Source organism: Oryx dammah, unplaced genomic scaffold (assembly GCF_014754425.2).
Source record: "Oryx dammah isolate SB20612 unplaced genomic scaffold, SCBI_Odam_1.1 HiC_scaffold_14, whole genome shotgun sequence".
NCBI classification, from domain to species: Eukaryota; Metazoa; Chordata; class Mammalia; order Artiodactyla; family Bovidae; genus Oryx; species Oryx dammah.
The window spans coordinates 27,820,648-27,832,849 of record NW_024070198.1 but is presented as its reverse complement, the minus strand read 5'-3'; positions in this window follow the sequence as shown (position 1 = coordinate 27,832,849).

Genomic DNA, 12,202 nt, shown 5'->3' with positions numbered 1-12,202 from the left:
CAACTTGATCTCTGGTTCCTCTGCCTATTCTAAAACCAGCTTGAACATCTGGATATTCTGGGTTCACATATTGCTGAAGCCTGGCTTGGAGAATTTTGAGCATTTCTTTACTAGCATGCAAGATGAGTGCAATTGCCCAGTAGTTTGAGCATTCTTTGGCATTGCCTTTCTTTGGGATTGGAATAAAAACTGACCTTTTCCATTCCTTGGCCACTGCTGAGTTTTCCAAATTTGCTGACATATTGAGTGCAGGATTTTCACAGCATCATCTTTCAGGATTTGAATTAGATCAGCTGGAATTCCATCACCTCCACTAGCTTTGTTCGTAGTGATGCTTTCCAAGGCCCACTTGATTTCACATTCCAGAATGTCTGGCTCTAGGTTAGTATGAGTGATCACACCATCATGATTATCTGGGTCGTGAAGATCTTTTTTATACAGTTCTTCTGTGTATTCTTGCCACCTCTTCTTAATATATTCTGCCCTGTTAGGTCCATACCATTTCTGTCCTTTATTGAGCCTATCTTTGCATGAAATGTTCCCTTGCTATCTCTAATTTTCTTGAAGAGATCTCTAGTCTTTCCCATTCTATTGTTTCCCTCTATTTCTTTGCATTGATCGCTGAGGAAGGCTTTCTTATCTCTCCTTGCTATTCTTTGGACCTCTGCATTCATTGGACATCAATTCAAATTCAAAAGGAAATCAACCTGAATATTCATTAGAAGGACTGATGCTGAAGCTAAAGCTCCAATATTTTAGCCACGTGATGCAAATAGATGACTCACTGGGAAAGATCCTGATAATGGGATAGATTGAAGGCAAAACAACATTGGGATGGCAGAGGATGGGGTGGGGTTTTATAACATCACCAATTCAATGTACATGAATCTGAATAAACTTTGAGAGATAGTGGAGGACAGAGGAGCCTGGGTGCTGCAGGCCTTGGGGTTGCAAACAGATGTAAATGACTTAGCGACTGAACAACAACAACCTACAAATATTATCAATAAGGAGTTAATATCCAAAATATATAAGAATCTCATATAACTCAATATTAAAAGCAAACAACTCAATTAAAATGGGCAGAATACATAAATAGCCATTTTTCCAAAGAAGATATACAAATGGCCAACAGATATATGAAAATATTCACTGTCTCTAACCACACTAATAAACATTACCAGAACATCTGAAATAAGACTATTGACTCTAAGCAAGAGACTGTATCCTCTAACCAGCTTCAGAAACATGATAATAAGTTCTGAGATGATGAGCTAATTATTGCTCACAGGTAACTCACTCATAAATTTACACCAAATTAATCTGTACCCAACAGTAATAATAATTTGATTATAAATTTACCATCCTTCATTATTTTAGTCCTGATTAGAGCAACTTGGTTGGTTTCCCTTTCAAACTGGAGAGGTGAACAGAGATAAACTGCCAAACAAAACCATATTTTAGAGGGTAGTCTATTAGAACTTCTAGGGAATCAAGAAGCTCATTAAGCTAAAACCTATGGTAAATTGGTTTACTTTTTTTCAATTATACTTAATTATTCCTGTGATAATAATTCCATGAGCACAGCTGTTGCAATTTTCTACTAAAGAGGTATTCCTCTTGGCAAAAAAAATGTTGCACAGGATTCAGAATATCCAAGATGATTTGTTTTGAGCTCACATTTGAGGGAAGTCTGGCATCACTCTATTAAAGACTCTCAAAGCATTGTGATAGGCAGAGTCTGGCCATTTGCAACTGGAGAGGAGGAATGCTATGAAAATGACAGTGAATTCAAACCAAATGTCTACTGTGGAATAGTTGCATGATCTTGGAAAAGGCATGTCACCTCCTATGAAGTTACATGAAAACACAATACTTCAAACTATTGCATGCTGTCATACTTTTCATAAAATTATCACTTTTTAGAGAATGCTTTTCTCCCTCTTGACAATGTCTTCCTGGTAAAATTGTCTTCTTTATATTTCAGCTCAAGCACTATGCACAAATATACACTATCCCTTTATCTCTCCATTGGAGTTGACTGGAAACATAAGATCCTTGATGAGAATAATGGCAACTTCCAACACTCATTGGTACCTTGCATGTAAGATGATACAGTGTTAACAGAATCAGTTTATCATATTCTAATTATTTGTCCACATGCTTGAATGTCCTTTTAGGTGCAAATTCTAATAGGAAAGAAATGCATTCCTCAAATATGTATATGCAATATATACCCCAGTGATAACACACAGAGTGACCTTATGGACTGCAACCCACAAGGTTCCTCTGTCCATGGGATTCTCCAGGCAAGAATACTGGAGTGGGTTATCATGACCTCTTCCAGGGGATCTTCCCAACACAGTGATTGAAGCCATGAGTCTTAGGCCTTCTGCATTGGCAGGCAGGTTCTCTACCACCAGCACCACCTGGGAAGCCAATAACACATAGTGAAAGTGAAGTTGCTCAGTTGTGTCCGACTCTTTGCAAACCCATAGAGTGTAGACTACCAGGCTTCTCTGTCCATGGAATTTTCCAGGCAAGAATACTGGAGTGGGTTGCCATTTCCTTCTCCAGGAGATCTTCCCAACCCAGGGACTGAACCTGGGTCTCCCGCATTGTAGACAGATGCTTTAACATCTGAGCCACCAGGGAAGTCAATAACACATAGTAGATACTCAATAATATGTGAATATGTTTCTATCAAAAAGTAAAATAAGAATAATGGTTCTTATGGCCTCCATTTCACAGAACTGTTTTTTTGTTTTGTTTTTATAATGGTGGAGTTTTTATTAGTCATAAATAAAACTTATAGACAAAATCCTCAAAGAATACAAAATAATTAGATAATATAATCAACCAATGGGTTCTAATCCCTTATATAGGATATTTTCCCCCAAATAGCAAAAAACAGATTTTTTAAGTGTGCATGCAACGTTAAACAAGATAACCCTATCCTAGTTCATAAAACAAATCTTGACAATATAAAAGAATTGAAATCATACAAAGCATGTTACTTACCATAATGGAATTAGAGAACTGGTTTTGAGTGTGTAATAAAATTATATGTATCAATATTAAAGTCTGTCATGTCTGATGTACTATGCAAATATCAGAAATTATCATCTCTCATCCAAAAAAATCAAATCTATGTGAAAAACCTCATAGCTTCTTATTAAGTCTTTGTGGAAATGACAAGCTTATTAAAACATGAGTCTTTGTCCTGAAAAAAAAATATTAATTTAGTTGCAGAACAGAAAAACATTTTTTTATCTAAGATTAAATAGTGAAAAGAATGACTGTATTTGTCATGGAGTATAGATAGATAGAGGCTTCCCTGGTGGATCAGACAGTAAACAATCTGCCTGCAATTCTGGAGACCTGGGTTTGATCCCTGGGTTGGGAAGATCCCCTGGAGGAGGGCATGGCAACCCACTCTAGTATTCTTGCCTGGAGAATCTCCATGGGCAGGGGAGCCATGGGGTCACAAAGAATCGGACATGACTGAGTGACTAAGCACAACACAGCACATAGATAAACTGATAGAATGCTTTAAAACAAAATAAAGTTTTAAATTTTATTTATTGTTTGTTCTGAATAAATATGTATTTTACATAACTAAAATCCAGACTCTTCACCCTTTCTTGAAATGGTTTATCCCTCCCCGCCCTTCAGAGGGCCAGTTGCCTTGCTCTGTTTTCATTCACCACACTCATCAAAGAAAATCTACTTTCTGGTCTTACCTCTGCTTTTCTAAGATATTTACACACAAAGGTGAAATGGCATTCTGGCAACTCCTTCACAACAGTGCAGGAGAACACACGCATCAGGAAAACCAAAGAACGTGGGATTAGTTTGTGGGAAGAGGAGAGGGAAAGAAAGGCTCCACTACTTCATGGGTCATTATCTCTTACTACTATTTCAAGCCTCAAAGGCTTCGGACAGTATTAATTCACGTTCCACATGAATACAGAGGTGAATAAAAGCAGCGTACACACTGTCAAAAGGAAAAGAGATGAAATACTCGGGACACATACAGATGCTGAATCCAGCCTTAACACTGATCTTCTAAGAACTGACTGTTTTCATAATATCAATCACCAAGTATTAACAAAATAGCTGATTACCGGAGTATTACCCCTGTCATTTATTATCGACATATTTAGGAGGAATAGAAACAGAAATAGAAAAAAGGTAGCTACCTCTTTCATTAGAACAAGTTCCTTGAAAGATGGTGTCAGTACTATTTACTTGTGTTAATACAGTTTTATACTCTAGAATTTGTCACATAGTAGTCAATAAATATTTGCTGAATCAAAATGAGTGAAAGAAAAATATAGGAAGAGGGTAGAGAAAGAGAATGGAAGAGATGGAATTTGACTCTTAGGGGAGTACCAGGTATTACTAACTCAGTTCAATTTCTTACAATAAAAAGCATCTCAAGAATTTGTTTCTATCTGAGAAGACAGGCTGGAATAGGTGAAATCACATAGACTTATACCTCCAGGTTCAGCCTTACTAGGCTGATTTCTAGAGTTCAGCCTAACCGAACTCTGGTTTTGATTTCCAGTGCTAAGGTCAGTCAGTCAGTGCAGTTGCTCAGTCATGTCTGACTCTTTGTGACCCCATGAACCGCAGCATGGCAGGCCTTCCTGTCCATCACCAACTCCTGCAGTCCATTCAAACCCACGTCCATCGAGTCAGTGATGCCATCCAACCATCTCATCCTCTGTCATCCCCTTCTCCTCCTGCCCTCAATCAATCCCAGCATCAGGGTCTTTTCAAATGAGTCAGCACTTCTCATCAGGTGGCCAAAGTACTGGAGTTTCAGCTTCAACATCAGTCCTTCCAATGAACACCCAGGACTGATCTCCTTTAGGATGGACTGGTTGGATATCCTTGCAGTCCAAGGGACTCTCAAAAGTCTTCTGCAACACCACAGTTCAAAAGCATCAATTCGGTGCTCAGCCTTCTTCACAGTCCAACTCTCACATCCATACATGACCACTGGAAAAAGCATAGCCTTGACTAGACGGACCTTTGTTGACAAAGTAATGCCTCCTTGGTAGCTCAGATGGTAAAGAGATTGCCTGCAATGTGGAAGACGTGGGTTCGATCCCTGGGTCAGGAAGATTCCCTGGAGAAGGAAATGGCAACGCACTCCAGTATCCTTGCCTGGAAAATCCTATAGCCAGAGGAGCCTGACAGGCTACAGTCCATGGGGTTGCAAAGAGTCGGACATGACTGAACAACTTCACTATCACTATCACTATCACTCTAGGGCAAAACTACCCTGGAGTTGAAGACAAATAGAACCTTGTCCTGGCTCTGTCAATATTCATCAACATGGCCTGAGTTTTCTGGGTTCCACTTTCCTAACCGCAAAAATGACAAGGAATCAAGCAGCTTAGATAGTGGTTATCAAACCTAACCCCTGAAGAATCAAGACCACAGGGAAGAATCAAGGCAAATAGGTTTATATGCAGATTTAAATTAACTATATGAGTCAGTGTCTTTTTGACATATTCATATCAATCCAATTTAGGCAAGTTGCTTCTTGGGCTTGTTGATAAGTGTTGCTAGCATACAAAACCTCATGGAGGCTGAGAGGTATAAGGTATCCAGGCTTGCTTTGCTGTTCAGTTGCTAAGTTGTGTCTGACTCTTTGTGACCCCAAAGAGGCCAGGCTTCCCTGTCCTTCACTATCTCCTGGAGTTTGCTCAGATTCATGTCCATTGAGTTGGTGATGCTATCTTAACACTTCTTATCTAGAAAGAATGTGGGAAAGCTCAGTGTTCAATCATCTCAGGTCTGCTCAGATCCAAAATATCCCATGATTTTTCTTTTTTTTTTTTTAATTTATTTATTTATTTTTAATTTTTACTTTACAATTCTGTATTGGTTTTGGCATAGATTGACATGAATCCACCACAGGTGTACATGCATTCCCAAACATGAGCCCCCCTCCCACCCCCCTCCCCACAACATCTCTCTGGGTCATCCCCGCGCGTCAGCCCCAAGCGCGTCATATCCTGCATCAGACATAGACTGGCATTTCGATTCTTACATGATAGTATACATGTTTCAATGCCATTCTCCCAAATCATCACACCCTCTCCCTCTCCCTCTGAGTCCAAAAGTCCGCTATACACATCTGTGTCTTTTTTGCTGTCCTGCACACAGGGTCATCATTGCCATCTTCCTAAATTCCATATATATGTGTTAGTATACTGTATTGGTGTTTTTCTTAATAAATTTGAATGTGACAACTCCTCCCATTTTTCCATTAAATAGACCCATATTTCAATCCCTTGCCTTCCATGACATTCCAGTATGAACATTATTATTTAATTAGTTAAGGTTATACTAGATTATTCAAATTACTTCAGTAATTCCCAATACAATAATCTTGATTCCTGGTCACTCCACTTTCAAATACCTGATCTAAGGCTCAAACATCATTCTAAAATATTAAATAAAAAATTTTTTATCCAGATAGTTTGCTTTCACTATCAAAGAACATACTACTATTATATCTTAATATCCATATTAGCTTAATATCCATATTAGCTTAAAATCCATAAATGGATTTTTCATTTTTGAAGCAATCCTTTATAGCTATAAACTAAACAAAACTTTACACTAAACTTGATGCTGTTATTTTCAAGTTCCAGGATTATGATGCGCCAATAATGCTTTGGAGTCCATGGAAATAATTATCTAAAATTCCTTATTACAGTCTCCCAAATTCAAGGGGAAAGACACCTTTGTTTGATGTTATTGCATGAACTTTTGTTTCGACTTCATAAAGTGATAGAAGACCTGAAATTAAAAAAAAAAAAAATCTGACACCTGAGGCAGAAAGATATGATTTACGCCTCAGAAAATTGAATTCATCTAAATATTTTTTAAAAAAATAGTAAAAGCCCCAGGTAGAAGGACTATCTCAAGGATGCATCTCCTGAGCATTTCATGTGACAATTTGATTTTACAGAAAGGAAAGTGCTAATCCAGTAGATGGCTCAGACAGTAAAGAATCAGAAGGAGACTCAGACAGTAAAGAATCTTCCTGCAATGCCAAAGACGCACGTTCTATCCCTGGGTTGGGAAAATCCACTGGAGAAGGTAGGGCTACCCACTCCAGTATTCTTGCCTGGGAAATCCCATGGAGAGGGCTGCAGTCGATGGGGTCACAAAGAGCCGGACATGACCGAGTGACTAATACCTTCACTTTCAATACCAAAATACCACCTAATCAATATACTGCCTTTTAGAGAAATCATCCCACAGCAGATAGGGGATTTGAAAAGATGTGAAGAGAAACATATATTTGTCCTTAAAACTGACTATTCATATATTTTTTGGCACTGCATGCCAAAGTAAAACGGATTGCAACAATATCCCTAAGAAAATTTTAAATAAACATAATATTAATTCATATCTTTATTCACTAGCATCATTTCTTGCCGTCAAAGAATATTCATGTAGGTGGAAGCACTGAATAACTAACAGAAGATCACTAAGAAATGATGCTAGTGAATAAAGATAACAACTTCCTCTGGGTATAACAAAAATAATATATAAAAAAGGAAATCATCACATATCTCTGGCCTTCAGATCACTAGAATATTGTGCTTAAAAATGATTAGGGGGAAAAAAAGAAAGGATTCCAGCGTGAGGGCATAAGAACATGGAAAATAGGTATTCTTCATAAAAGCAATGAGAACACTGGGAAACAATTAGTAAAATAAACTTTTTTGGAACTTTGAAGACTAACCAAAAACTTTCAATAATCTAATGATACTAAAAAAAAAAAAAAAAAAAAAAACAAAAAAAAAAAAAAAAAAGACTGGAGAGATTTTAATGAAAGATGACATGACATATAAAGAAAAAAGAAATATAAAATAATGTTTATTATTTTTCATAGGAATAAAAACTCAATAAATACTATCCCTGAAAATGTTGGATTTACTAAACAAAAACTTTAAATCCAAAGAATTGAAGACATGTTTAAAGAAAGCATGAGAATGATGTCTCACCAAATAGACTATGAAAAAAGAGATGGATGTGATTTAAAAAATCAAACAGACTTTAGAGTTAAAAAGTACAAAAGCTTTGATTTTTAAAATAATAGAGCACATTTGAGATGGTAGATTAAAAAAAAAAACAAAACACGAGATTACCTGCTCTGAGAAATAGAAAAAATAAAAAAAAAAAAAAAGAAGACACAGTATTGAAGGACACCATCAAATATCCCAACATTTGCATAAACACAGTACTAGAGGAAAAGTTAGAGACAACATGGAATAAACTATTTAAATAATAATTGCTGAAAACTTTCCAAGTTTGGAATAGAAAAATAATCTACCAACCAAGAAGCTCAATAAACTTCAAAGAGAATAAACTCAAATGTAACCACACCTAAAGATGTCATAAACAAACTTTAAGTAAAAGACAAAATCTTGAAAACAGCAAGAAAAATAAAATTCATTTTGTACTAGGAGGAGACAATAATAGGTAGCTTATTAGAAATCATGGAGTTGAAAAGGCAGTGGGATGATGTAGACAAAAAGATGAAAAAATATGACTATAAGAATTTTATATCTGAGAAAACTATCTTAAAAAGGGAGGGAGAAATTGAGAGATTTCCAGATAACTGAAAACTGAGACAATCTGTTGCTAGCAGATTTGAGATACGAAATATACCAAAAACAAAAAATCTTTTAGACTGAAATAAAGTGTAACTATATAGTCATCCAAATACCCATAAGTAAATATATCAGTAAATTTAATATTATAAATTATAATTTTGTTTGTTGAATACAGAAAATTTATAATACTATGTAGACATTTATAAAGATATAATTTCTGTGATAGTAATAGCACAAAAGAGGGAGAGAATAAAGCTTTACTAGAGAAAAATTTCTGTATAAAATTGAAAATAATCTGTAGTATTTCAAACCAGTTGTTTAAGAAAAAAATTATAATTTCTAGGAAAAGCATTAATTAAAAAGCAAATACAATACATTTTTAAAAGGAAATTTAAGCTAGTTTTTTTACTTTTTAAAGGAAACTCCATACCGTTCTCCATAGTGGCTGTGCCAGTTTCCATTCCCACCAAAATTGTAGGAGGGTTCCCTTTTCTTCACAGCCTTTACAGCATTTATTGTTTGTAAAGTTTTTGATAATGGCCATTCTGACAGATGTGAGGTGATACCTCATTGTAGTTTTGATTTGCATCTCGTTAATAATTAGTAACTGTGAGCATCTTTTATGTGCTTTTGGGGCATATATTTGTCTTTTTTGAAGAAATGTCTCTTTAGATCTCCTGGCCATTTTCTGACTGGACTTTTGTTTTATTTTTTGTTTGTTTGTTTGTCTTTAATACTGAGTTGCATGAGTTGCTTGTATGTTTTGGAGATTAATCCCTTGGTCAGTTCATTTGCAAATATTTTCTTTCATTCTGATGGTTACTTTTTGTTTTGTTTCTTTTGCTAGGCAAAGATTTTAATTTTAATTAAATCCCATTTTTGTTTTTATTTTCATTACGCTAACAGGTACATCAAAAAAGGTCTTGCTGAAATTTATGTAGGAAAGTGTTCTGCCTATGTTTTCTAACTAAACTGTTAGGTTGGCCAAAAAAGTTAATTCAGGCTTTTCTGTTACATCTTATGGAAAAATCTGAACAAACTTATTGGCCCACCCATTGAAATTACAGCTACTATATGATCCAGCAATCCCCTCCTAGGTATATATCTGAAGAAAACCATGATTTGAAAAGCTACATGCACCACAGAGTTCACTGCATAACTATTTACAACAGCCAGGAAACGAAAATAACCTAATTGTCCATGGACAGAGGAATAGACACAGAAGATGTAGAACAGGTATACAATGGAATATTACTCAGACACAACAAAGAACAAAATAATGCCAATTGCAGCAACATGGATAGAGCTAGTAATTATTTTTCTGAGTCTGATTTACTTCATTCAGTATGACAAACATCATATGATTTCACTTAAATGTGGAATCTAGGCTCAGAAGGTGAAGAATCTGTCTGCAGTGCTCGAGACCTGGGTTCAATCCTTGGGTCAGGAAGATCCCCTGGAGAAGGGAATGGCCGCCCACTCCAGTATTCTTGCCTGGGAAAAGCCCTGGCAGAGGAGCCTGGCAGGCTACAGTCCATGGGATCACAGACTCAGACACTACTGAGCGACTAACACATTAGTTCAGTTCAGTTACTCAGTCATGTCCAACTCTTTGCAACCCCACGGACTACATGCAGCACCCCAGGCCTCCCTGTCCATCACCAACTAACGTGGAACCTTAAAAAAAAAAAGAAAAGAAAAGAAGAAAAAAAAGGGAAGATACAAATGCATTCATCTACAATATAGAAATAGTTTACAGATGTAGAAAACAAACTTACGGTCACCAGGGGATAAAGGGAAAGGAGTAAATTGGGAGACTTGGATTGACATATACACACTACAAATAAGGACCTATTGTATAGCACAGGAAATGCTACTCTGTAAGGAAATGGCAACCCACTCCAGTGTTCTTGCCTGGAGAATCCCAGGGACAGGGGAGCCTGGTGGGCTGCCATCTATGGGGTCACACAGAGTCAGACATGACTGAAGTGACTTAGTAGTAGTAGTAGTAGTGATGGCCTATATAGGACAATAATCTAAAACTGAGTGGATACATGTATATGTATACCTGATTCACTTTGCTGTACACCGGACACTAACACTGTAAATCAACCACATTCCAAGAAAAGCAATTTTAAAATGGTACACTAGAAAATATGCAGTTAGAAATAACAAGGCAATAAAAAATAATGAGGAACAAAATGATATGAGATGCATAGAAAGTAAACCCAAAATGTCAGAAATAACACCAATCATACAAATAACAACATTAAATTTGAATGGATTAAGCAATCCAATCCAAACACAGAGATTGTCAGATTTTTTTTTAAATCCAAGAGTACGCTTTATAAAAGAGACATTTTCAAAGACAAAAATGCATTGAACACAAGAGGATGAAAATAAAATATATGAAATGTGCACAGTAAACTTAAGAACTGGAGTAGCAATATTATTAGACAAAGTACATTTAAAATGTGTCTAGAATTATAAAGCGACTATACTCCAATAAAAATTAATAAGAAATAAAAAAAAAGATTTGAAAAAATGTGTCTAGAGACAAGGAACATATTTTATAATAATAAAAAGCATCAATCCATATGTAAGATAGCAGTTATAAACAGATAAAGTCCTACCAGCAGAGCCTTAAAATGTGTGAAGCAAAATCTGACTGGGCTGAAGTGAGAAATTAAATTTTTTAATATCATTTGAGATATCAATACCTACTTGCAATAATTCACAATCTAGTCAGAGTATCAGTAAGAAAGTGGGAGACTTGAACCACATTGTAAACTAGCAAGACCCAACAGATAACTGTAGGAAATTTTACCTGACAGCAGCAGAAGGAATATTATGTTCAATAGCAAAGGTAGGTGATATTTAACCCATTAAAAATATCCATTGCTATCCACCATGTATTTCCATACATAACCAAGGTTTGAACAAAATCAAGTGGGAGGACAGTTGAGCCAACTGAACTAAGAACGTGGTTTGAGTTTGCCCCACATTGTAAAAACGTGTTGCTTTTCTGAAGACTCCCATACCCTCTGCCCTCATTTCTGCCTTCTTCAGTGGTTATCGGTTTTTGAACCCTGGATCCTCAGAAAAAAAAAGAAAAAAATATATATATATATATACACACGTACACACACACACAAACTAACAAGGGGCAGGTAGCCCACAAGAGTTCTCTACAGTCATCAGAGCCAAACACTTTTTTCCCCCTTATCCATTATATTGTGTCAATAGCAAAAATTCTAAATGAATATTCAGTTCAGTCACTCAGTTGTGTCCGGCTCTTTGTGACCCCATGGACTGCAGCACACAAGGCCTCCCTGTCCATCACCAACTCCCAGAGTTTACTCAAACTCATAGCCATTGAGTCAGTGATGCCATCCAACCATCTCATGCTCTGTTGTCCCCTTCTCCTCCTGCCCTCAATCTTTCCCAGCATCAGGGTCTTTTCAGATGAGTCAGTTCTTCACATTAGGTGGCCAAAGTATTGGAGTTTCAGCTCCAGCATCAGTCCTTCCACTGAATATTCAGGACTGATG